This window comes from Triturus cristatus, chromosome 1_1 (assembly GCF_964204655.1).
Source record: "Triturus cristatus chromosome 1_1, aTriCri1.1, whole genome shotgun sequence".
NCBI lineage: Eukaryota > Metazoa > Chordata > Amphibia > Caudata > Salamandridae > Triturus > Triturus cristatus.
This window is the reverse complement of record NC_140579.1, coordinates 991,088,231-991,114,583: the sequence shown is the minus strand read 5'-3', so window position 1 is coordinate 991,114,583 and position 26,353 is coordinate 991,088,231.

Genomic DNA, 26,353 nt, shown 5'->3' with positions numbered 1-26,353 from the left:
ACATACGGGGGGTGGGGGTACGCTCCGTACCTACGGGAGTGATGGTACGCTCCGTACCTAGGGGGGGGGTACGGTCCGTACCTACGGGGTGGGGGTACGCTCCGTACCTACGGGGTGGTGGTACGCTCCGTACCTACGGGGGGTGGGGGTACGCTCCGTACCTACGGGTTGGGGTGGGGGTACGGCGCGGACATGGGGGGGTGCTGGGGTAAGGTGCGTACGTGGGGGTGTGTGCTGGGGGGGTGTTCGGCACGTATGCGGGCACATATTTGGACGTCTCCATAGTTGCTATGGGAGTTCGCACCATACGGTGTTTTTTCCATACGGTTGTGCATTGGACGGACGGGACAGATCGTACTTGCGCGCTCGGACTTCAGTTTCCCGATTCGTATGTAAAACTGTCCGGGGACGTGTCGGACACTTTTTCCGACCCGAGGACGTGTCGGGGTATTTTCCCAATGCGATTCTTATGGAATTTTTGACATACGAATCGTACTTGCCAGTTTGTACGGGACTTGTACGATTCGTACGGTAAAAAAAACGGATACAATTCGTACGGGGGAAATTTTTAACGGATCGGAATCGGCCCCTTAATTGTATTTGGAGGTCTGCTACAACTAACTCCTGTAAAAGGAGAACCAGTCTTTAAAACTCTTCTACATGAAGACACTAGGAAATCTTTGGAAAGTATTGGAAATGTGAATCTCTGGTTAAATTTTGAATATAAAGACCTCACTCAGAATATGCGACAAGCAAGTGATGAAGAGTATGGAAATATTCTGAAAGATGTAAGAATTGGTGTTCTAAGCAAACATGGTAAACAAGCTTTACAAAGTCGTTACAACTGAAAACACAACAGCAGCAGTTTCCTTTCGGTTTAGCATATGCAATAACCATTCATAAATCTAAAGGTTTACGTGTAGATAATGCTTTAGTAAATGTTGGAAGAACTGTATTTAAAGAGGGAATGGCATATGTTGCATTATCTCGAGTTAGAACATTGTCTGGTTTGTATTTAATTGATTTCGATGAGGACAAGGTTAGTGCTGATGTAAATTGTGTAAGAGAATATAATTGTTTAAGAAGACTTTATGCACCAACTTTAGGTGAATATCCTATTTATGAAAAGCGTGTTGTGTGTTCAAAATGGAAACATGTTGATGAATCAAGTGTGGTTGAAAAATTAAGAACTGACAGAAGTAAGATCCATACTGCTTCAGGTATTTCCCAACTCTTGGATACATGTACTGGATCTTTAACGTTCAGCCCTAATATTCAACAAGATGCACAAGAGTTTCTGATTGTTATGCTTGGAGTATTAGAAGATGAAGGAATCCAGATTGAGAGTTTATTTGGACTCAGTTACAAACGGGATCACAAATGTGAACAGTGTTCATTAACTTCCAGCACTATAGTTGACAGAGAACGATTTCTATATTTAACAATACCTGACTGCAAATCTGTACCTTTTCTGAAATTAGTAAAAGAAGCAAATCATGATATGAAATGTTCTCGTTGTCAATCAGAAATGTTATCTACATTATGCCTACAAAGATATGGGAAATATCTCATTTTAATGCTACAACGCTGTAGACCAAATGGAAGAAAAGTGGAAACGAAAATAATTTTTTTTGTTGCTAGTCAAGTATCTATTCCTGGAAGAACTTTCGCAACACTGGCTATTGTTTTCCATGCTGGAGCTACTATCACATGTGGACATTTTACTGTATATTTAAAATACAATAATGGTTGGAGTCACTGTAACGATACACACTTGGAAATAAAACCAAGATTGCCTTATGAATTACACAACTCATATTTAATATTTCTCAAACAAAAATTTTAGATACATTATTCGGCCTAGAGGAAAAATGGGAAGATGCTTTAAGGAATTCGTACTGGATAATTTAACAAAAAAAATAAATTGACACATTATTTGGCCTTGAGGAAATGTGTGAACGGAAACTACAGAGTAAAGGTAAGATTTAAAAATTGGAAATAGGATAGGATGTGTTATTTGTGTTGATTTCGTATTGTGGTTGCAAGAATTAGTCATTTGTTTTTTTTCACAATCTAGTTAATTGTTTTTTTTTCCCAGCTGCTTATGATGATACTACACTGACATCACTGTGAATAGTGAAGTTAAGTAGAATCTGATAACAGCTGAATAAGGGAGAAAAATATGTTTTCAAAATGTTAAATTATGTTGTATTATTTGATAAGTAACACTGTAATTTCTGAAATATATTACATTACAGGTAGGTCGCTCCCCCTCCGCACAGCTCTGACTTTGTGTGTCCCTGCCCCAGCTGCCGCTGCTGAGGAATCGTAAGTTTGTTCATCTTCCGCCTACTGTTTTACTGTATTGCCTGTATTTTCTTTGTTGTGTCTGTGACCGCTGTTTCTGTCTTCCCCCGCTGCCTGCACGTGGTCCTTGCCCGTTTTCTTCCTTCTGTACCCCTCACTGCCCCCGTGTCACTGCCCAGTTTTCCTTTCTGTACCCCTCGCGGCCCCGTGTCCCACTGCCCGGTTTTGCCTTCTGTTTCCCAGCTGCCCCGTATTTCTGTGTCCCTTTTGCCTTCTGTGCCACTCGTTTTTTACTGACTTCTGTGCCCTTTGCTTTCTGTGCCACTCGTTTCCCCCTCGTTTTTGTGCCCCTTTTGCTTTCTGTACAAAAGGGGGTGGTGATGGACGGAGCATCAGAACCAATCAACACTCACACCCAGTCAAGAGATCTGGGTTTGATCCATCACCGTTCTTTAGCCCACTCTGCCACCCCAGTTCAGACATGACCATATGCAAATCAGTCTGACCCTGTGCCTCATGGGAACAGTCCCGCCCGAACTGCCAAACCGGCTGAAATGCCAGAAACCGGTCCTAGGAAGCTTGTTTCCGGTCCAGGAAAGGCATGGCTTGGCAGTTCGGGCTGGACTGTTCCCATGAGGCACAGGGTCAGACTGATTTGCATATGGCCATGTCTGAACTGGGGTCGCAGAGTGGGCTAATGAACGCTGATGGATCAAACCCAGACCTGTTGACTGGGTGTGAGTGTTTAATTGGTTCTGATGCTCAGTCCATCACCACCCCCTTTTGTACCGCTTTGTTCACCATAAGTTGGCAGGGTATGCTCAGACGTGAGTCCCTTGCTCACTTTGCCACTGGATTCAAGCAAGCCTGGCTGAAGACGGCTGAAATGCCAGAAACCGGTCCTAGGAAGCTTGTTTCCGGTCCGGGAAAGGCATGGCTTGGCAGTTCGGGCTGGACTGTTACCATGAGGCACAGGGTCAGACTGATTTGCATATGGCCATGTCTGAACTGGGGTGGCAGAGTGGGCTAAAGAACGGTGATGGATCAAACCCAGATCTGTTGACTGGGTGTGAGTGTTTGATTGGTTCTGATGCTTTGTCCATCACCACCCCCTTTTGTACCGCTTTGTTCGCCATAAGTTGTCAGGGTATGCTCAGACGTGAGTCCCTTGCTCACTTTGCCACTGGATTCAAGCAAGCCTGGCTGAAGACGGCTGAAATGCCAGAAACCGGTCCTAGGAAGCTTGTTTCCGGTCCAGGAAAGGCATGGCTTGGCAGTTCGGGCTGGACTGTTCCCATGAGGCACAGGGTCAGACTGATTAGCATATGGCCATGTCTGAACTGGGGTGGCAGAGTGGGCTAAAGAACGGTGATGGATCAAACCCAGATCTGTTGACTGGGTGTGAGTGTTTGATTGGTTCTGATGCTCCGTCCATCACCACCCCCTTTTGTACCGCTTTGTTCGCCATAAGTTGGCAGGGTATGCTCAGACGTGAGTCCCTTGCTCACTTTGCCACTGGATTCAAGCAAGCCTGGCTGAAGACGGCTGAAATGCCAGAAACCGGTCCTAGGAAGCTTGTTTCCGGTCCAGGAAAGGCATGGCTTGGCAGTTCGGGCTGGACTGTTCCCATGAGGCACAGGGTCAGACTGATTTGCATATGGCCATGTCTGAATTGGGATGGCAGAGTGGGCTAAAGAACGGTGATGGATCAAACCCAGATCTGTTTACTGGGGGTGAGTGTTTGATTGGTTCTGATGCTCCGTCCATCACCACCCCCTTTTTTACCGCTTTGTTCGCCATAAGTTGGCAGGGTATGCTCAGACGTGAGTCCCTTGCTCACTTTGCCACTGGATTCAAGCAAGCCTGGCTGAAGACGGCTGAAATGCCAGAAACCGGTCCTAGGAAGCTTGTTTCCGGTCCAGGAAAGACATGGCTTGGCAGTTCGGGCTGGACTGTTCCCATGAGGCACAGGGTCAGACTGATTAGCATATGGCCATGTCTGAACTGGGGTGGCAGAGTGCGCTAAAGAACGGTGATGGATCAAACCCAGATCTGTTGACTGGGTGTGAGTGTTTGATTGGTTCTGATGCTCCGTCCATCACCACCCCCTTTTGTACCGCTTTGTTCGCCATAAGTTGGCAGGGAATGCTCAGACGTGAGTCCCTTGCTCACTTTGCCACTGGATTCAAGCAAGCCTGGCTGAAGATGGCTGAAATGCCAGAAACCGGTCCTAGGAAGCTTGTTTCCGGTCCAGGAAAGGCATGGCTTGGCAGTTCAGGCTGGACTGTTCCCATGAGGCACAGGGTCAGACTGATTAGCAAATGGCCATGTCTGAACTGGGGTGGCAGAGTGGGCTAAAGAACGGTGATGGATCAAACCCAGACCTGTTGACTGGGTGTGAGTGTTTGATTGGTTCTGATGCTCCGTCCATCACCACCCCCTTTTGTACCGCTTTGTTCGTCATAAGTTGGCAGGGTATGCTCAGACGTGAGTCCCTTGCTCACTTTGCCACTGGATTCAAGCAAGCCTGGCTGAAGACGGCTGAAATGCCAGAAACCGGTCCTAGGAAGCTTGTTTCCGGTCCAGGAAAGGCATGGCTTGGCAGTTCGGGCTGGACTGTTCCCATGAGGCACAGGGTCAGACTGATTTGCATATGGCCATGTCTGAACTGGGGTGGCAGAGTGGGCTAAAGAACGGTGATGGATCAAACCCAGATCTGTTGACTGGGTGTGAGTGTTTGATTGATTCTGATGCTCCGTCCATCACCACCCCCTTTTGTACCGCTTTGTTCGCCATAAGTTGGCAGGGTATGCTCAGACGTGAGTCCCTTGCTCACTTTGCCACTGGATTCAAGCAAGCCTGGCTGAAGACGGCTGAAATGCCAGAAACCGGTCCTAGGAAGCTTGTTTCCGGTCCAGGAAAGGCATGGCTTGGCAGTTCGGGCTGGACTGTTCCCATGAGGCACAGGGTCAGACTGATTAGCATATGGCCATGTCTGAACTGGGGTGGCAGAGTGGGCTAAAGAACGCTGATGGATCAAACCCAGATCTGTTGACTGGGTGTGAGTGTTTGATTGGTTCTGATGCTCCGTCCATCACCACCCCCTTTTGTACCGCTTTGTTCGCCATAAGTTGGCAGGGTATGCTCAGACGTGAGTCCCTTGCTCACTTTGCCACTGGATTCAAGCAAGCCTGGCTGAAGACGGCTGAAATGCCAGAAACCGGTGCTAGGAAGCTTGTTTCCGGTCCAGGAAAGGCATGGCTTGGCAGTTCAGGCTGGACTGTTCCCATGAGGCACAGGGTCAGACTGATTTGCATATGGCCATGTCTGAACTGGGGTGGCAGAGTGGGCTAAAGAACGGTGATGGATCAAACCCAGATCTGTTGACTGGGTGTGAGTGTTTGATTGGTTCTGATGCTCCGTCCATCACCACCCCCTTTTGTACCGCTTTGTTCGCCATAAGTTGGCAGGGTATGCTCAGACGTGAGTCCCTTGCTCACTTTGCCACTGGATTCAAGCAAGCCTGGCTGAAGACGGCTGAAATGCCAGAAACCGGTGCTAGGAAGCTTGTTTCCGGTCCAGGAAAGGCATGGCTTGGCAGTTCAGGCTGGACTGTTCCCATGAGGCACAGGGTCAGACTGATTTGCATATGGCCATGTCTGAACTGGGGTGGCAGAGTGGGCTAAAGAACGGTGATGGATCAAACCCAGATCTGTTGACTGGGTGTGAGTGTTTGATTGGTTCTGATGCTCCGTCCATTACCACCCCCTTTTGTACCGCTTTGTTCGCCATAAGTTGGCAGGGAATGCTCAGACGTGAGTCCCTTGCTCACTTTGCCACTGGATTCAAGCAAGCCTGGCTGAAGACGGCTGAAATGCCAGAAACCGGTCCTAGGAAGCTTGTTTCCGGTCCAGGGAAGACATGGCTTGGCAGTTTGGGCTGGACTGTTCCCATGAGGCACAGGGTCAGACTGATTTGCATATGGCCATGTCTGAACTGGGGTGGCAGAGTGGGCTAAAGAATGGTGATGGATCAAACCCAGATCTGTTGACTGGGTGTGAGTGTTTGATTGGTTCTGATGCTCCGTCCATCACCACCCCCTTTTGTACCGCTTTGTTCGCCATACGTTGGCAGGGTATGCTCAGACGTGAGTCCCTTGCTCACTTTGCCACTGGATTCAAGCAAGCCTGGCTGAAGACGGCTGAAATGCCAGAAACCAGTCCTAGGAAGCTTGTTTCCGGTCCAGGAAAGGCATGGCTTGGCAGTTCGGGCTGGACTGTTCCCATGAGGCACAGGGTCAGATTTGCATAAGGCCATGTCTGAACTGGGGTGGCAGAGTGGGCTAAAGAACAGTGATGGATGAAACCCAGATCTGTTGACTGGGTGTGAGTGTTTGATTGGTTCTGATGCTCCGTCCATCACCACCACCCCCTTTTGTACCCTTTTGCTTTCTGTGCCATTCGTTTTTTTATTGATTTCTGTGCCCTTTGCCTCCTGTGCCACACGTTTCCCCCTCGTTTTTGTGCCCCTTTTGCCTTCTGTGCCACTCAATTTTTTTATTGATTTCTGTGCCCTTTGCCTCCTGTGCCACACGTTTCCCCCTCATTTTTCTGCCCCTTTTGCCTTCTATACCACTCGTTTTTTATAGATTTTTGTGCCCTTTTGCCCTATTATGTGCCCTTTTTCCTTTTGTTCCCTCCGCTGTCCCTCACCGCCCGGCCGCTGTGTCACCTGCAGCCCCGCCCCCCTGACTGCCAACTGCCCATTCGCTGTCCCCGCCTCCCACCTCCCAGCTGCTCCTCCCTCCCACCTCCCCATATATGCCGGCCGCTGTGCGGCCGGGCAGCTGGCATGCCGAAGGCACGCCTAAGGCAAGCCCATCTGTGCCCGTCCGCGCCTGGACCGCGCCCAGCGCCAGAACCCTTGGCCCCCGCTCCTGCCACGAAGACCACCGCCGCTACTACGCCAGCACACTCCATGCCCTCAACCCCGGACGGACCCACACCTGCTTTAAGGCCGCCCCAAACACACACATGGTCCCTTCACCTGCCGGAACTGCAGCTACACCAGCCTCAGAACTGACGAACCACCCGGCAAGAATGACTGCACCCACCTGCGATGCATACTACTGAACACCTGCTCCGCGCGCAAACACGCCGTCGAGCTCTGGGACCTGCTCGACACAACATCCCCGGACGTCGCCTTCCTGATAGAGACCTAATTGAACGACTCCTCCGCACCTGACATCACCATAGCCATCCCAGACGGCTACAAGGTCACCCGCAGAGACCGCACCAACGGAGTCGGAGGAGGAATCGCCATAGTCCACAAGAACAGCATCAGGGTCGCGACTAGTACCGCCGCCGCGCTTAGCACTGCCAAACACATGCACTTCCAGATCTATACAGACCCCAACTCCACCCTCAGAGGCACCCTCGTCTACCGACCCCCCGGACCCCGCCCCCAGTTCAGCGACTTCATCGCCGACTTCATCAGCACGCACGCCCTGACCTCCACGACTACATCCTCCTCGGAGACCTGAACTTTCACCTTGAGAACAACAACGACAACAACTCCACAACCCTGATTGATAACCTCACCAACCTCGGACTAAAGCAACTCGTCACAACGCCCACCCACTCCGCTGGCCACTCGCTCGACCCCGTCTTCTCCTCAAGCCCGCACGTCTCCGTCAGCCACACCACCGAACTTCTCTGGACCGACCACCGCTGCATCCACTTCACCTTCCAGAAACCCACCACACACCACCGCACCCAACAGATCCCCCGCCGCTGCTGGAGCAAAATCACTGAAGACCAACTACATGCAAACCTCGCTCTCAGCCCACCCACCGAACCCTCCAACACCGACGATGCTGCCCACAGCCTTAGACGCTGGATCGAAGACTGCGCCAACACCCTCGCCCCGCTGAAGAAACCCCCCAACAGAGACACCAGCAAGAGGGTCAGCTGGTTCACCCCAGAACTCCTAGCCTCCAAGCAAGCCTGCCGGAAACTAGAGAAGAAATGGCACAGTGAACAAACTCCGGACAACCGCGCAGCACACAAGGACGCCATCCGCAACCACCACCACCTCATCAGGGCCGCCAAGAGAACCTCGTTGAAAGACCGCCTCGACAACAACGCACACAATAGCAAGGAGCTCTTCAACATCGTGAAGGAACTCTCCAACCCCAGCTCCAACACCGTTGTTCCGCCGTCACAAGCCCTGTGCAACTCCCTCGCCACCTTCTTCCACCGCAAGATAGCAGACATCCACGACAGCTTCAACACCCAGACAGACCCAACAGACAGCAACACAACAGACTCTCCGCACACCATCGACCACGACCCCCTGCTAGCCTGGGCCAACGTGTGCATCGTTGACACCATCAAGACCATGAGCACAATCCACTCCGGCTCTCCGTCAGATCCCTTCCCGCACCACGTATTCAACAAAGCAAGCAGCTCCATCGCACCCCACCTGCACAACATCATCAATCTCTCCCTCGAGACCGCAACCTTCCCAGAGAGCTGGAAACACGCCGAGATCAATGCCCTACTGAAAAAACCCAAGACTGACCCAAGAGACCTCAAGAACTTCCGGCCCATCTCTCTGCTCCCCTTCCTGGCCAAGGTCATCGAGAAAATCGTCAACAGACAGCTAACCGGATACCTCGAAGAAAACAGGATCCTGGACCCTTCTCAGTCGGGGTTCTGCAGCAACCACAGCACTGAGACCACCCTCATCGCTGCCACCGACGACATCAGGACCCTGCTGGACAACGGCATAGACCCCAGCACTAATCCTCCTAGACCTCTCCGCCGCCTTCAACACCATCTGCCACCGCACACTACGTGTACGCCTCCACGCCGCAGGGATCGGAGATAAGGCGCTGGAATGGACCACCTCCTTCCTCTCTGGCAGAACCCAGAGGGTCCGCCTCCCCCATTCCGGTCCGAAGCCTCCGAGATCATCTGCGGCATACCCCAGGGATCCTCCCTCAGCCCGACACTGTTCAACATTTACATGGCCCCGCTCACACACGTCGCCCGACAGCACAACCTCAACATAATCTCCTACACCGACGACACTCAACTGATCCTCTCCCTCACCAAGGACCCCATCACCACCAAAGCCAACCTCCACGAAGGAATGAAGGCCGTCGCCGACTGGATGAAGATCAGCCATCTGAAGCTGAACTCGGACAAGATGGAGTTCCTCGTCCTCAGCTCCAACCCTTCAGCCTGGGATGACTCCTGTTGGCCGACGGCACTGGGAGCAGCCCCGACACCCACTGACCGCGCACGCAACCTGGGAATCATCCTCGACTCAACGCTCTCAATGACCAAGCAGGTCAACGGCGTCTCCTCCTCCTGCTTCCACACCCTCCGTATGCTCCTCAAGATCTACAGATGGATCCCGACATATACAAGAAAGACAGTCACCCAGGCCCTCGTCAGCAGCAGACTCGACTACGGAAACGCCCTCTACGCAGGAGCCCCGACCAAGCTCATCAAACGACTACAACGCATCCAAAACACCTCAGCACGACTGATCCTCGACGTACCATGCCACGGCCACATCACCCCCAACCTGAGGGACCTGCACTGGCTCCCCGTCAGCAAGAGGATATCCTTCAAGCTCCTCATCCACGCACACAAGGAACTCCACAAGACCGGCACAGCCTATCTCAACAGACTGCTCTCCTTCTACATCCCCAACCACCAGCTACGCTCCGCCGACCTCTCACTCGCCACCGTCCCGTGCATCCGTAGAACAACCACCGGCGGGAGATGCTTCTCCCACCTCGCCGCCAAGACATGGAACACCCTTCCACTGAGCCTACAACAGACCCAAGACTTGCTGACCTTCAGGAGGATGCTCAAGACCTGGCTGTTCGATCAGTAGCGGCCCCTCCAGTGCCTTAAGACCCTCGCGGGTATGTAGTGGGCTTTACAAATGATTGATTGATTGATTGAAAACAGTTTTACAGTTTATTTTCTTTTATGTTGTGGAAAAGTTAGAAAAAGGAGTAATAAAGACAAATAGCAGAATAGTAGTTTCATGTTTAAAAAACCTTTGAAATTCACTGAAAAAACCAGAGGTTTCAGGGACGTTATAGTTAGAAATTAGCATTTAAAAAACCTTTGAAATTCACTGAAAAAAACATAGGTTTCAGGGACATTATAGTTAGCTGGACATTTCACTCATAAAAAACCAGAGGAATTCCACCGTTATAGTTAGTTCAGCTAACTATAACTCGTGCCCCCACAATGCACTGCTGATGACGTCACATATTACATCATTTATTACATGGTCAGTGACATCACTGATGACATCTCAAATGACATCACTGATGACATTATCCACGTGATAATCTGATGCACCTCCTCATACCCTAGTATAACCTTTGATACACCCACTCTAAAATACAGACTACCATTTTCGAAATCATCGACACACCAATACCAGTTACTACATACGCACTCACTGATTCCTAGGTCTACACACACATCCACTCATTCACCCATACAATCACATACAGTCACTCATCAATACAACACTATCATATGCACTCATACACCTATACAGTCACACACCGCCACTCATCCATGGAGTTACTCACACACCTAGTCAGTCATGCAAAGAATCAATCACACTCCCATTTCCTCACCAATACAGTTATACACACACCACCTCACTTATTCAAACATATACTAACACATACTTACTCTCTTATACAATCACTGATACAAGTACTCACTCATCCATACAGACACTCTCACATCCACTGACTCTCACGTATAGTCATTTATATACTCCAACTCTCACATACACTGCCTTTAACATATGTTGTTACTTGGACATGAACCACTGAGACATCCAATCTCTCACCAACACACCCATACATATACTCACCCACCCATACAGCTGTTTCCACATGCACTCTTGAACCCATACACCCAGTGAATCAACCACTCACACATCTATGCACAGAGTCACACACCTCCCACCCACCCACATACACACACAGTCTCCTATACAAATACTTAGGCAACCAATCAATAACCCATATAGACACTCATGTAGCTACTGACCAACACATGTAGCAGCTTACACAACAACAGACACACTGATACACATATTCAGACAGTTTAGTCACTAACCCATGCATTCAGTAAGACACATGTAATCACTCACTTATACAGTCAGTCACGCACCTATGAAATCCTCCATCCAGACACTTATACAGCCACTCATTCTTCAATACAACTTGCATATATATAAAACATATTTAAACTTTACAGAAACACACAATCACTGGATGATGTCATCAGTTATGTCATTTGAGATGTCATCAGTGATGTCATCAGTGATGTCACTGACCATGTCATGAATGATTAAATATGCGATGTCATCAGCAGTGCATTGCGGGGGCGCGAGTTATAGTTAGCTGAACTAACTATTACGGTGGAATCTCTCCGGTTTTGTATGAGTGACCAGCTAACTATAACATCCCTGAAACCTATGGGGTTTTCAGTGAATTTCAAAGGTTTTTTAAATGCTAATTTCTAACTATAACATCCCTGAAACCTATGTTTTTTTCAGTGAATATATATATATATGTGTGTGTGGGTGTGTGTGTGTATATATACATATTTTACTTACTACCTATGCCTGACTATGTTTCCATAGGAAAATAATTTTTTGACTTGCCTATATCCTTGGCGCCGTTTGACAAATTGTCACTGGATTATCCAGAAAAAGTGCGCTGGTAATTCCATTTGAAGACACACAGATGATGGACGAACTGCAGAGCAAATCAAACATTCACCCCAGTCAAGAGATCTGGGTTCAATCCATCGTTCTTTTCCTCACCATTCCACCCCTGTTTATACTCAGCCATATGCAAATCAGTCTTGACCCTGTGCCTCATGGGAACAGTCCAGCCCGAACTGCCAAGCCAGGTGCTCCTTGAACTGGAAATAGGCATCCTGGGACTGGTTTCGGGGCATCACCCCTCATCAGCCAGACTAGCTTGAATCCAGTGGCACGGTCAGCCTGGGACCCAAGTCTGGGTAATTCTAGTTGTGCATGGAAAGTTTCAAGATGATCTGTCAAGCGGGGGACCGAGAAAAAGGGGGAGATACAATAAAAGTGTGTTTCCCATGTTAATTCCGATAGAGTCTAACCAGAGCTGCAGCCCAAACACCAAATTTGGCAGAACAGTAGATTTTGTTCATCAGATCACACTTTTTATTTGGTGTAAATTCATTCACTAGTTTTTGAGGAATAAAAGGAAATCCAAAGTTCTATAATTGGGTGGAGCCTAAGCACAGATCTCGTGGTGAGACCTTATTGGCTGTCAGCACTTTAACCAGAATGTGATGGCAAACATCTTGGGACCAATATACATGATCGCACCCCACTGAAATGCATTGTAGTAATGGCAGGTTTTGAGGGTCAAAAAAAGGAGAACGTATAAAGGGTGATAACAGATTTTAGTTACAATATAAATCATTAGTTGCTAAGGTGATTTTACCCTGAGAAAAAGGCTTCTACTGGGATTTCAAGAATCATGTTCGAGAGAAAACAGTTTTCTCATGATTTTCCCATATAGGTTATAGAAGGGGCTCCAGAAGCTTAAAAGAGAGCATATTTTCAGTAAATTCACACTATGTTTCTCAGCGATAATAGAATGAAGTCTGACATTCTCACTAAAACATGTACTTGCAACAGGAGCCTGTCTGTGGATTTCCTTGTGTTCTACTGCATCCTCCCAGAGTGTTCTAAAGAACAGCTAGAGCTCTAACAGTCTTACTTATGACAAAAGTGTGGCACACCTGAAGCTATCTTGATTGAATCAAACTGGTAATACCTAAAATATTTAATTTAGAAAGGAACAAAATGAGAGGGTTCATTTTGTCATAGAAATTCTTATTAGTGCTGTAGAAAGAAAATGTTGGACATGTTATAAGTGCGATCTCAAATTCGTCCTCTTTTATTTAAAACATTTTGACATGTAGACTGAAAAATGCACTTTCAACACCAGCAGCAGACTGCCAGTTAATTCCCTAGTAATCAGCAGTTTACTACAGTGTTCTGATGAGCAACTAAAGTGCTAATATTCTGAATTTCTTTTCTGTTTGAATCTGCTTATTAAAGTTTTTACTTTTGTGCTTACATCACTTTAATAATACAAATGGCAGTTATTACAGCAGACAGTTTGAACTGTGAAGGATATACAACACTGGTAGAGCACTATGAATGACTTGCTATGCCTCTATTACAAATCAGTCACAATAGTAAATAGCCCTCAGTCACCCCTATAAAGGCGGTGAATGCGTGGCTGTATCACCATGGTGCAACCCCACCAGCCATCTGGCCACCTATTGTAACTGGGAGGCTAGATAATATTGCTTCATATTAGGGACAGTCAGTCCTCCCTGATCTGTGGGCAAATATAATTTGAAAATCGCTACCTGGCAGCAGGATCCATTCCAGAAAAATTCTCTCATGATACGCTCAAATGAGCAAAAAAAAAGGCTTGAGATAATATGGCAAATCAGTGAAATAGTATAACATCTGCTGGAGGACCACCATTTTCAGTAGTGCTATTCGACCCATGACTGATAGAGGAAGCATGCACCAGAACAACATCTGTGACCGAATAGCCGACGTAGTCATGCCAATATTACCGGCAAGGAGATCAGCAGGTTTGTGATAGATTCTAATCCCAAGATAGAGGAAGGTATTAGGTTGCCACGCAATGGGGACATCGCAGAGCATCAGGACAGGATCGGGACATGTGGAAGTGTGTTCCCGGGTGATGGGTTGGAGTTGAGTATAATTTTGGTGTTCGGTACCTTCTCCTTGAGCTTGCAATGGTCTGCATGAAGGAGATTGAAGTCTACCCTGACCTTGTCAATCTGCCCCTCCATGGATTAGCGTGTCATCTTCTCCACTGCTTGCAAGACCGGGTCCACTATCATGCCTAGCAACACTTCAGAAAGGGGAGACTGGTTGGCAGTCCAGGCAGGAGCCGGTGGCACCATGGAGCGGAGTCAACCCATGGCCAGCTGCTGGGCTCTTGGCATCAGAAGGAGTGATGGCAAGTGGGCTGTAATGAAAGGAGGAAGATGCGTGCACATGTAAATGAGGCAGCATCGTCCCAGTGCCTCAACCTCCACTGCAGCGTGGCCAGCAGGAGAAGTCACAAACACTTACAGGCCCTGTGCGGGGATAGGATCAGGGGCCACAGCCAGTGCTGGTGACTCCATGCAAGAGAGCAAACAGGGGGGGAGTGGGCACCAACACACCAGGCAGCGCCACAGCGAAGGTGGGGTGTCGGAGCACAGCAGTTTTGTGTGGACGAGATCCTTAGTGCGTGGTAAATAGACACCCACCCCCCTGACCCTCCTAGAGGAGTGGTCATAGAGCTAGACATTTTTTGCATATTCAATTAGCCTCATGGTATCGGGTACTTAATGAGATAGATACTCTAGTACTTCTATACAGATCAGGCTTTTAGCCATTACAACTGACAATTGAAATATGTATTTGAGATCAATTGTTTCTGTGTGGCTACTGTGGGATTAGTCCTTTATATTTGTTTATGTTTGTTTTTTTATTGGCAGCTTTTTTATTCTCTTTGGACATTTGAGGCTTCACTACCAGATTGCCTAAGTGACTTGACTTGACTCACGCAATTGGTGGGTTCTTTTGTTTGTTTATATAGTGTATTATCTCTTTTCTAAAAAACAGAGGATTTACCCATGTATTGGTCTCCATACAGGGAACCATAGGTTTTAATATAAAGTGATAGATGGTTATCTTGGACTTCTTTCTTTTCACATGGTGTAGTCACAGGTTTTGCTCTCTTTACATGCCTTGCTATTTCTAGTGCCGTCACAATGATGGATGCTTTGCATTGATCTATTTTTACTGCGGCACGGGGTCTTTTTGGTTAATCGCCTTCCCTTCCTCTTCTTTCTTTCCCTATTTTTCTTGTTAAGAAAAATATGGTTAGGATTAAAAGTGATACCGGATAAACATTATAATATGTTAATCTGTGTTTGTAAGTTTATATATTGTACTTATCTCCGTCTTTTCCAGCCTTGAAAAAGTCTGAATACGCACTATGGTACAGACGAAACACGTGTTGGCTTGGTTTATATCTATTGCTGTGAAACTTGCTATACAGAAATAAAGAAGATGAATTGATGTCGAGTGTGGAGAATTCATTGACAGAAAATAAGGCCATATTAATCTTGATCTGTTTAAATTGTGTCATCAAGATATTTACACTCATTTACTATCTGTATTTTGGGCGAAAAGCGCCAAATGTGACTGGATCAGGGAGTGCTATTACTGAGTATTCTTCATTTGTATGTGCAGGTTTTTGCTGACTTGCCAATAGCACTGTTGGGTAATCGGTGCAACGAGTGTATACAGCACCCCATATTGTCAATTGTAACAACGCTATGAATTGCTAAAAGAATTGACTGGATTCATCAACTTTAAGTGCGGCTCATCCCTGTTGAGGGATTTCTATTACCCATTATATTAGAAGCTGTATTCCTATTTTATGTTAAGTTAGCTGATGGTAGGCCTGAATAACTTTAAATTCATTTCATGACTAACTCTTAATCTTGCTTTGCTTGTACTGTAAAATGTTGCATGTATTTTGTGTGCAGGTGGACAAGACATCATTAGTCTATTGTTTAGTCGACAGAGAGGCCTCGGAAGGAATGTGATAACACAGGAGAGACGAGTTCTCGTGGGAGACGGAGATGGCATGAAGGATGTGTGGGATGATTTGCCATGTGAAGAAGGAGGTGCAGAAGGACAATGAGACAATGGAAAGTTACCCAAAGCCTGAAGGAGGTGCTTGTATCTGGTGATAGTTTTATATTAATGAAGTTAGGGACCTCTCCTGGCAATTGTGGCTTTATGCTGCATGACGCTATTAGGAGATTCTTCTTCGGAAGACTCTGCACGCTGACACCTTTATGTGTTCCTTTGAAATAGCTTAGATTAGAGGTCCCATTTACGTAGTGTGGGGATAGTCAAGGAAACTGTAGGATTTGTTAAAGGAGTTTGATGTAATCTAATTTACATTTTTATCTTTTAATTATCTATATAGCAATAACCGAATGAGTCCTATTCTTTTGTTATATAGGGTGAAATGATTCTGGATATCTGGCTTCATCCTGTTTTCTCTGTATTTTTATACTATCATGATAAGAGTAATATAATTGAATGTGTTTCAAAACTTATAATAAAATTGACTAACGACAACCTGGTTGTGGACCTGAGTTCCTGGAAATTCCCTGTTGTTTGGGCTGATAGATTGAACAGTTACTTACCTCTCACGCTGCTTAACAAAGAGCCATCGACCAAGGAAAGGGGTTGAGGTTCGGCATTATCAATGGGTAGGTTGGAAGGGCAGTGGCAGCACAACGGACCATGAAGGGCAGGGGAAAGGGAGACGGAGAAGCAGGCCAAGCATGCAGAACAGGCAAGAGAGGCTGTGGGAATATAACAGGCCACTGAGGACAGAAGGAAGAGGCAGAAGCAGTACAACCATATGTGCCAACAGACCTGATTCAGGCAGGAGACTCCTGATGTTTTTAAGGTTTTATCTGTCTCCTGCTTACAATCTCCTCTTTTTCAATGTAAGTCAATAAGAAAAATCTATTCCCCAGGTTTTTTTCCAAAATCTCCCTCAACCAAGTTCAAAATGTTGGCAAGTATGGTACACTGGATCAATGCAGGGGCACCAAACTGACCTTACACAGCAGGCATCAAGGGCTGCAGCAGCAAAATAAACCACACAGGGCAAGCGGAACGGCAGTGCAGCACAACAGACCATGGAAGGTAATAGGGAGGGAACAGGGCCATGCACATGGACATCAGAGAGCAGAGGGGAAAGCGGCATGGGCAGCAAGCTGACCATTTGGCACAGACAGGAGGGACAGTTGCAGCATAACGGACCAAGAAGAGCAGGAGGGATGGGTCAGGGGCATGACAACAGACCTGGCAAGGCAGGAGAGAGAGGATATGGGCCTGCACATAGAAAACAGAGGACAGGGGGCAAGGGGATTGGGCTGGAGCAGCATTTAGACCTTGGAGGGAAGACGGGATAGGCACTGGAAGCACAACACACCATGGAGGGCAGCAGTGAGACTATAATGGCATACACACAGACAACGGTGGGAGGGAGGGGGTCAGGGGCCGCAAGCTGACCAGACAAGGCAGGTGTGAGGGGCTATGGCAGCAAAGAAGGCCATGTACTACAAGTGGGAGGGTTAGTGGCAGCACAAAAGCCATGGTGGGCAGAAGGGATGGGTAGGGGCTGGACATAAGCAAGAGAGGGGAATGGGCTTCACAACAGATCATGCAGGGTAGGCAGGAGGAGAAGTTGCAGAACAACAGAGCATTAATGGCAGAAAGAAGTGGCAGCAATATGACCCATGGAGGACAGAAGGGAGGGGATATGGGCATGGAACTCAGAGTAGATGTGAAGGGCAGTGAGCAAAAAGGAGGGAGCAAGAGCATGCACACAGACATCAGAGGGCAGAGGAAGGAGTTGAGGGGCAACAAGTTCAGCATGGAGGTTAAACAGGAGGACAATGATGGGGCATAGAATTGGGCAACAGAGGGCAGGGACAGCAAGCTAAATGGAGGGCAGTGGCAGTACATTGTACCATGCAGGGCAGAAGGGAGGGGGCTGCTGCATGGACTCAGACAACAGGCAGTAGGGAGGAGGTAGATGGACAGCAAGCTAACTGTTCATGGTAAGCTTGAAGGGCAGTGACAGCAAGAAGGCCACACAGGGATGTAATAAGGGAGCAGGAGCATGGACTTGAACAATAGATGGCAAGGAGAAGGGGGGCAGGAGCAGCAAGCTTTTTTGGGGACAACCAAAGCCAGGCCCTGCATCAAACTCCCCCCACCATGATTGCATTGCGCATTTTACTTAACGTTCCAAAGAAATTCACTGAAAAAAACCAAAGGTTACAGGGACGTTATAGTTAGGAAGTAGAATTTAAAAAAACGTAGAAATTCACTAGAAAAACAAAGGTTATAAGGACGTTATAGTTGGGTTCAGATTTTAGATTCACAAAACTTTAGAGACGTTATAGTTAGATTTTACAAGCACTTAACTATAGAAATTCAGCAGTTATAGTTAGAGTTATTTCAAGTAACTATAAATCGTGCCTTAAGGTAACTATAACTCGTGCCCTCACCATGCACTGCTAATTACCCGGAAAAGTTAAATTATGGATGAGAAAACTGTGCATGGCGAGGGCGCCAGTTATAGTTTACTTAGGTTACAAGTTATAGTTACTTGAAATAACTCTAACACCTTAATTTCTATGGTTTTGTGTGTGTAAAATCTCACTCTAACGTCCCTTTAACCTTTGGTATATATATAAAACCTACTGGCAGTCGCCAGTAGGTAGTTAAAGTTCGGACCAAAGTTTCCATAGGAAAAGCGTTTCTTTTTTTGCCAATAACTTTGGCGGCACTTGCTGAATCGCTACAAAATTTTCAAAAAACTTCCCCTTTTTGGTTCACCTCTTGTGTTGAAAGATTCGGTGTGATCTGTCAAAAATAAAGGGGGGTCCCAAAACACGTTTTCCCTATGTTATGCCTATCTGGATTTTTTATTTTTTTAACACGACTACAGGCCGAACTGCTGAATGGAATTACACCAAATTTGGCAGAAAGCTAGATATTGGTTCAGAAAGCGTGCTTTTGTGATTTGGTGAAAATCCATTCAGTAGTTTTGTAGATATCAAACTTAAAGAAATATAGATATCTGGGGATTCGCGAATCCTACAAAATATTGATCTGCTGCCAACACTTCAACCAGGAAGTGTTGGCAGCCATCTTGGAACTCGGCTTGAAGAAAAGGAGTACGGGTAGGAATACCCTGATGCCCCCAGATATGGTGGGGTTAAAAAAAAAATGTATTTAAATTTTGATGCAGAGTCATGGATGGATCCGCTGGCTCCTGCCTGTCTTTTTTTTTAAAGACCCTGGGTGGGCTAAATCCCGGGGGCATGAATGAGGAGGGCTCATGCGGCCCCCATTCTAGGCTTATGCAAAGCCCTGGGACTGCCACCTCCCTGGACAGTTAACAATACAAATACGGGGGCCCACTCCACCCCCTGCAGCCCCATGGACAACCATCTTGCCAGGGCTGAAGTTAACTTTAGGGAGGCCGTGGGGCCCCCCTCATGGAGCCCTAGATGGCCCGGGGGACCACTACCCCCCCAGGGCCGACTCCAGCAATGTCCCAGGGTGCCCAGACCCGGGACATTGCAGTTTGCTATAGCTTGGGTGTAGTACCGCTCCCGCCAAGCCATAGCAAACAGTGCTCAGCTTTCAGCAAGCGAAAACAAAACATGTTCTCGCTTGCCAAAAGCAGAGCACATCTGTTTCCCTGCCCGCTGTCAAGGGAGCAGGGAAACAGAGAATTTTTTTTTAGATCTAGGGAGCTGCATGTTAGCAGGTCCCTGGGTCTCAAAGCAATGCCAGCTCACACAGGATGCAGGTAGTAGGCAGGGACCATGGGGGCCTTTATGCCCAACCCATGGACCACAGCTTTAAAAAATTGGGTGCCCGGGCCGGGCCTTAGTGGATGAGGACCCGGGGCAAAAATCGCCCCGGGAGGTGGGCTGCACAGTCCCCCCTCCCTTTAAAAAAAAAATTTAATTAATTAAAGGAACCTGCCTGGAAAGAGAGGGGCATAGACCAGTAACTCTGTTTTAGATGCAATACTTCTGTACTAGTTTTATCGATTTTATTCTTGATTTTTTTTGGCAGTTTGATTTAATTTATACAGGTTGATATTAAGTTATTTATAACTTTCAGTTTCTTTAAACTCTTCTACCCGCTCTTTTTTCCTACCCGCTGTGTCTGTGTCTCGCCCGCTCTCAGGTCCACCGTGGGTTTTTCCGTCAGAGTGGAGGGAGTGAGCGAACACGACAGCTATGCGCGAACTGGGCGTGCTGCGTGCGCACCCCTGCATCTTTCAGGTTAGACATGGACCATAGGCAGAAACATACTTACTCAACTTTGTAACTCCTTGAAGTTAGACGCTTATGTAATGCTGACTGTATCAATAGCCGTCATGACCTGTCTGGGGTCTTTTCTGATATAGAGGGACCTTTCTCGTGCAAACACTGCTAGTTTCAAAGAAGGGAGCTGAAGCAGAAGTCAGTGGCCCAACTTCCTCAAGATCAAGCGACAAAGAATTATAATCTAGATACGTCCCCTACCCCCCTGGATATCCTGCCTACCAGACCCGCTCAGGGATGGAAAAACTTTTTGAGCAATGTTAGATCTTTACCTAAGCACGACACTGAAGTCAGGGACTTACTTTTCTCAGAAAAACCTGACCTCTGGTTTCTTACTGAAGCCTTGCTCAAACCTAGTTCCACCCCCTCCATTGCGTTGGCACTCCCTGAGGGCTACTGTATCCAAAGGTTGGATAGGGAGTCTGAGGTCAGTGGAGGTATAGCTATTGTTCATAAAGATGCTATTAAGATATCAAAGCTTGAGCACTGTTGCAATGATAAAATAGAAATCTATGTTTTAGAATTAATTTTCTGACTCATTACTGCTGGAAAGGCGCCCTTGTATACCGGCCCCCTGGTCCCCTCTGGGACTTTTCGCACCATTTGATGGCTCCCCACACTATTTCCACCAAACATCTCCTTTTATTAGGGGAGTTCAATATACATAATGAAATTACTTCTAACTCAGATACCACTGTGTTCCTTGCCGATTTGCCCACTATAGGACTAGAAAAAATTAACAAAGGTCCTGCTCATCTTGCGGGACATATGTTAGATCTTATTCTGACCAACTCCTCAAACATTCTCTGTGAGGCTCCACGTCCTCTGGTCAGATCATTCCCTAATTGATTTCCAAATCTGTGGGCCTAGGGTCAAACCTGTCCCCAAACCATTCTCAATACTTTCAGAAGACTGTGGCACAAAATTACACCTTACCTCTTTATGAATAAATGTTCGGTAAATATTAACCAGGAATCAAGGAACATTGGCTATTGCTTAACTGACTACCATACCACAGTAAAACCAGCCATAGATAATCTGGCCCCATTGAAACCACATTCTAATACGACCCAACGAACACATGCAGCATGGTATTCTCAGGAACTGCGTAAGGAGAAATGCCTTTGTAAAAAATGTGGAGAGACGGTAGCGTCACTTCCATGATCAGAACGACAGAGAAAAGTATAAGACCTCTATAGCTCTTTATCATAAGAACATAAAAAATGCCCATAGAGTTTATATTGCATCACAACTTAACCAGAGAGGGAATTCTCCTAAAGAATTATATCAATTTTGTCTTTTACTAACCCGAAGGCTTGTAATAATGAAGTTCCTCCATCTCAAGAACTTTGTGATGAGATCGCTAATCATTTTCAACATAAAATCAATCCCATCTATGACAAATTTACTGAAGGCAGGAGCCCCGTGAATGAAACTTTAAACCTCTGTCCTCTGACTTTGACCAACAGTCATCTCTTGGATAGTTTTACTCCACTCACAGTAGATATAGTGGAGACAATTTTGAAAAAGTCCAGATCACCTATGGATGTCATTCCAGCTAGAATCTATTCTCTACTGCACAAACAGCTGGTTTGGCTATCTGCTCAATACTTAATCTCTCTATGAGGGAGGGGCAACTTCCACTAGAGTGGAAGGCCGCACAAATAATCACCATCTGAAAGAAGGCTGTAGAGGATCTAACTACCGCCCGATCTCTTTTGTCTCTTTTGAGTAAACTATTAGAACAAGCATTGGCATAGCCAATAGGTCTCGCCTTTGGAAAATTGTAAGTAAAAAAAAAACTGAAGTGTAAGACTTGACGTTTACATTTCTGCATCCTAAATACGAAGTAAATGTAAACGTGAAGTCTTATACTTACTTACAAGGTCCTGTAGTGTGCGCTCTAGTCTAGTGTGGCTACGCAGCGCGCGAGGGCAGAGCGCGCAATTAGGCAATGCGCATGCGCGAACAGCGGAACGGGATAGAGAGCGGAGCCGCGGCACCGAGTAGGTTGTGCTGGCCCGGCGCTCTTGCGTTTGTAACCAAATAAAGCTCAAATATTGTTCCTGCAACCCCTGGAGTCGTGTGTTCCTTTGGGGAGATACTTACAACATTACAGTGGCGACGAGGGTGGGATATATCTGCAACCACAGACAGCAGAGAAACCCTGACCCACCGCTTGTGAGCACAGGCCAGAGCAGCAGTAGCCAGCCAAGGGGAAGACAGGAAGAAGACCATTCCCAGGAAGGAAACACACGGAGAGCGTGGCAGAGGCAGCGGGAAAACAAAAAAAAGGTACAGACTACGTGCAGAGACCAATAGAAGGCGCGAAACCGCAATAGGCACACGCAAGGCCCAGTCACAGTGAACCTGGCGGAAGCAGCAGCACGCGGCGACGGGGGGTCGGAAGAGGCGCAACAGGAGCAGGCGCAACCAGAGAGGGGAGACACGCCAGATAGTCCGAGAGGCCCAGGAGCGGCGCCAGTAGGACGGGGGGAGATGAGCACCCAAGGATCTTCACTGACGGCGCTAATACCATTTCTGCCAAGAAAAGGAGAACCCCAAATGAAGTGGGAAGATTGGCGGGAATATTTTAAGAACTACCTAGCGGCGCTTGAAGATGAAAACGGAGAAGCGTTCCCCAGCACGAGAAAGAAAAGAATACTCCTGCACAATTTAGGCCCGGAGGGCATAAGGGTCTACCAGAATCTAGTACCGCAACCCCGGCAAAACGCGGACGATGACGTATTTAAACACGCCATGGAGGACCTCGATGCCCATTACCGCCCAGCGGTGAGTGTTTCGATAGATAGGTACAACTTCCAACAGAGGAAACAAGAGCAGGGAGAAACCATTGATGAATACGTAGAGGCATTGAAGAAACTGGCGGTGACATGCAAATACGGAGCATTGCACGATGAGTTCATCAAGGACCAAATCGTCATGCATACTACGAACAAGAGCGTACAAGACAAGCTGTGGGCGAACAGTATGGCGCCACTAAAAGAAGTGATCGCGATGGTGAAGAAAGCGGAGTTAACAAAAAGGTGCGCGGAAGCGGCGAAAAGGGAGGTGGTCCCGAAGACCATGGTGAACAAAGTGGATGACGCAGAAGCACAGGGAAGAAGCAAACATCCGCCCCAGGAGAGTAAAGGACCCCCGAAATGGAAAGGAAAAAGTGGACAAACGTGGAAGCCGACTAGAGACAACAACGGAGCGTGTTACCGATGCGGCAGCCCAGCACATACAGCTCAGGACAAGAGATGCCCAGCGTTCCGTGCGAAGTGCATGTTCTGCGGCATAATCGGCCACTATGAGAAAGTCTGCCGAAGGAAGACGAAGAGGCCCATGGTGAAGTACGTGGAACAAGAGCAACGGGAGGAGGAAGAAGAGCAGGAGGAAGACGTGGAGGTACTTTGTGTCGATGACCAGGTGCTGGGGATAGACGGGAAGAGAACTCGCAAACCACAATGCGACATGAAGATAGGAGGGGTGAAAATCCAGATAGTAATAGACTCGGGATCCCCGTACACCATCCTCCAAAAAGCAGTATGGAAGGAACAATTCGAACCCACGTTGGGAACGAGGCTGGAACCACCAGACATACGCCCTGTATCGTATACAGGGGACCCGATACCCATGGTGGGGTACAGGAAGTTAACCTCCGAATTCAGAGGTAGACAAGCCGACTGCAAATTGTACATAGCGGAGAAAGGCCCCTCCGTACTGGGATGGATGGACCAAGGGGATCTAGGGATCAAACTAGACCCGGGAGGCGACACACAAGTCCTTATGACAGCGCCAGGGAGCTGGCCGGTATTGGATGCAATGAAGAACAAATTCCCGAAGGTGTTCGGAGGAAAGGTGGGGAAGCTGGAGAAATTTACACACAAGATAGTGCTCAAAGAAAACTCCAGACCAGTGTCCCACAAAGTCAGGAATATACCCCTAGCGGTGAAAGACGCGGTGCAGACGGAGCTACACAGACTGGAAAAGGCGGGGATAATAGAGCCGATCAACAGTGCGGAATGGCTCGCCCCCTTGGTTGTGGCGATGAAACCAAATGGGAAAGTCTGTTTGTGTGTGGACCTTCGGGAACTAAACAAGTGTCTTATAGTAGAAAATTTCCCGTTACCACGCATCGAAGAAATGCTAGCCAAGACCAAAGGGGTAAAGTGGTTCTCCACCATCGACCTAACGTCTGCCTATCACCAGATAGACCTACACCCGACAAGCCGGAAATTGACATTGTTTATCACACCCTTTGGGTGCTACCAATTCCGGAGAATGCCATTCGGTCTCGCCTCAGCAGCGGCGGTGTTCCAAAAATTGATGCATCGCTTGTTTCAGGACATCGAGGGCATCCAGTATTTTCAGGACGATATACTAGTGATGGGAACAGATAGAAGAAACCATGATGAGAGGCTGGAAAAGGTACTCAAAGTACTAGAGAACAAGGGGCTGACTGCAGAATGGGAGAAGTGCCGGCTGGGGATGACATCCGTCACGTATCTAGGTCACGAGATAGGAGGACACGGCATCACCCCTAAAAGAGCAAATGTGGAGGCGATATGCAAGGCGACGGCACCCAACAACAAAGAAGAAGTAAGGTCCTTCTTAGGGATGGCAGAGTATTACAGCAAGTTCGTGCCACACTTTGCCACCAAGACACATCACCTCAGACAACTAACGAGGGATAAAACGACTTACAAATGGACGGAGGACACACAGAAGGAATTTGATGACCTGAAGAAAGACATCAGTCAAGCGGTGCCCTTGCAAGGTTATGATCCACTCGGCCGGTCAATACTGATGACAGATGCCAGCGAAAAAGGACTAGGGGCAGTACTCATGCAGGAAAGAAGTGATGGACTGGTGGAAACACTCAGCTTCGCGTCCAGAACGCTATCACCCACTGAACAGAAGTACAGTGTGATTGAGAAAGAGATGTTAGCTGTGGTGTGGGCTATGGGAAAATATCGCCAATTCTTATGGGGCACAAGATTCCTTCTTAAGACGGACCACAAGCCCTTGGTCAAGGTGCTCACCTCTAGCGGGCACGCTGGCGCCACACCCCGCATAGCAAAAATGACTCTCAAACTGCTAGAGTACAGATACGACGTGGAGTACATTCCGGGGACGAGGAACAAGGTGGCAGATTACCTTAGCAGAGCAGCAGCCATGGAAGGAGACAGAGGCTACACGGCTACAGAGGAAGACGAGATGGTGGCAGTAATGGAAGACCCAGAAAGAGTAATAAGCAAACAAGACTGGATACAGGCGTATGGAGAAGATGAGGAAATTCACAAAGTCAAAGAACACATAATACGGGGATGGCCGGAGATGAAATGGCTAGGAGAGGCACTCCGAAAATATTATGAAGTCCGAGAAGAATTATCAGTGGGGAACGAAGGAATATTCCTGTACAGGAGAGACAAAGTGGTTCCCCCGGCAGCAGTGGTCCCCCGATTAATCGCAATGCTACACGAAGGACACTTGGGAATAGTAAAATCTAAGGCGAGAGCGAAGCACATGTACTGGTGGCCAGGAATGGACGCTCAGGTGGAAAGACAAGTGAGAGAGTGCAACCAGTGCCAAAGAGCAGACAAAACACTGGTTCCCCTACGGCCGGCGCTAGGGAAATTCCCCCTACCAAGTGGGCCGTGGGAAGACATGGCGGTGGACATCCTGGGACCGGTGCTGGACACCCACGGTACGCCCCAATACCTCTGTGTCCTGGTCGACAAGTATTCCATATGGCCGGAAATACATATACAGGAAGAAATGGAAGCAGAGACAGTGATAACATTTCTCACCTCGGTCTTCCTAAGGGAAGGCATTCCTAGAACGATATTGAGTGATAATGGACCCCAATTTAGATCCGAAAAATGGAACAAGTACGCGGAACGCAATGGGATCAAATTGCTACATACTGCAGTGTACCACCCGTC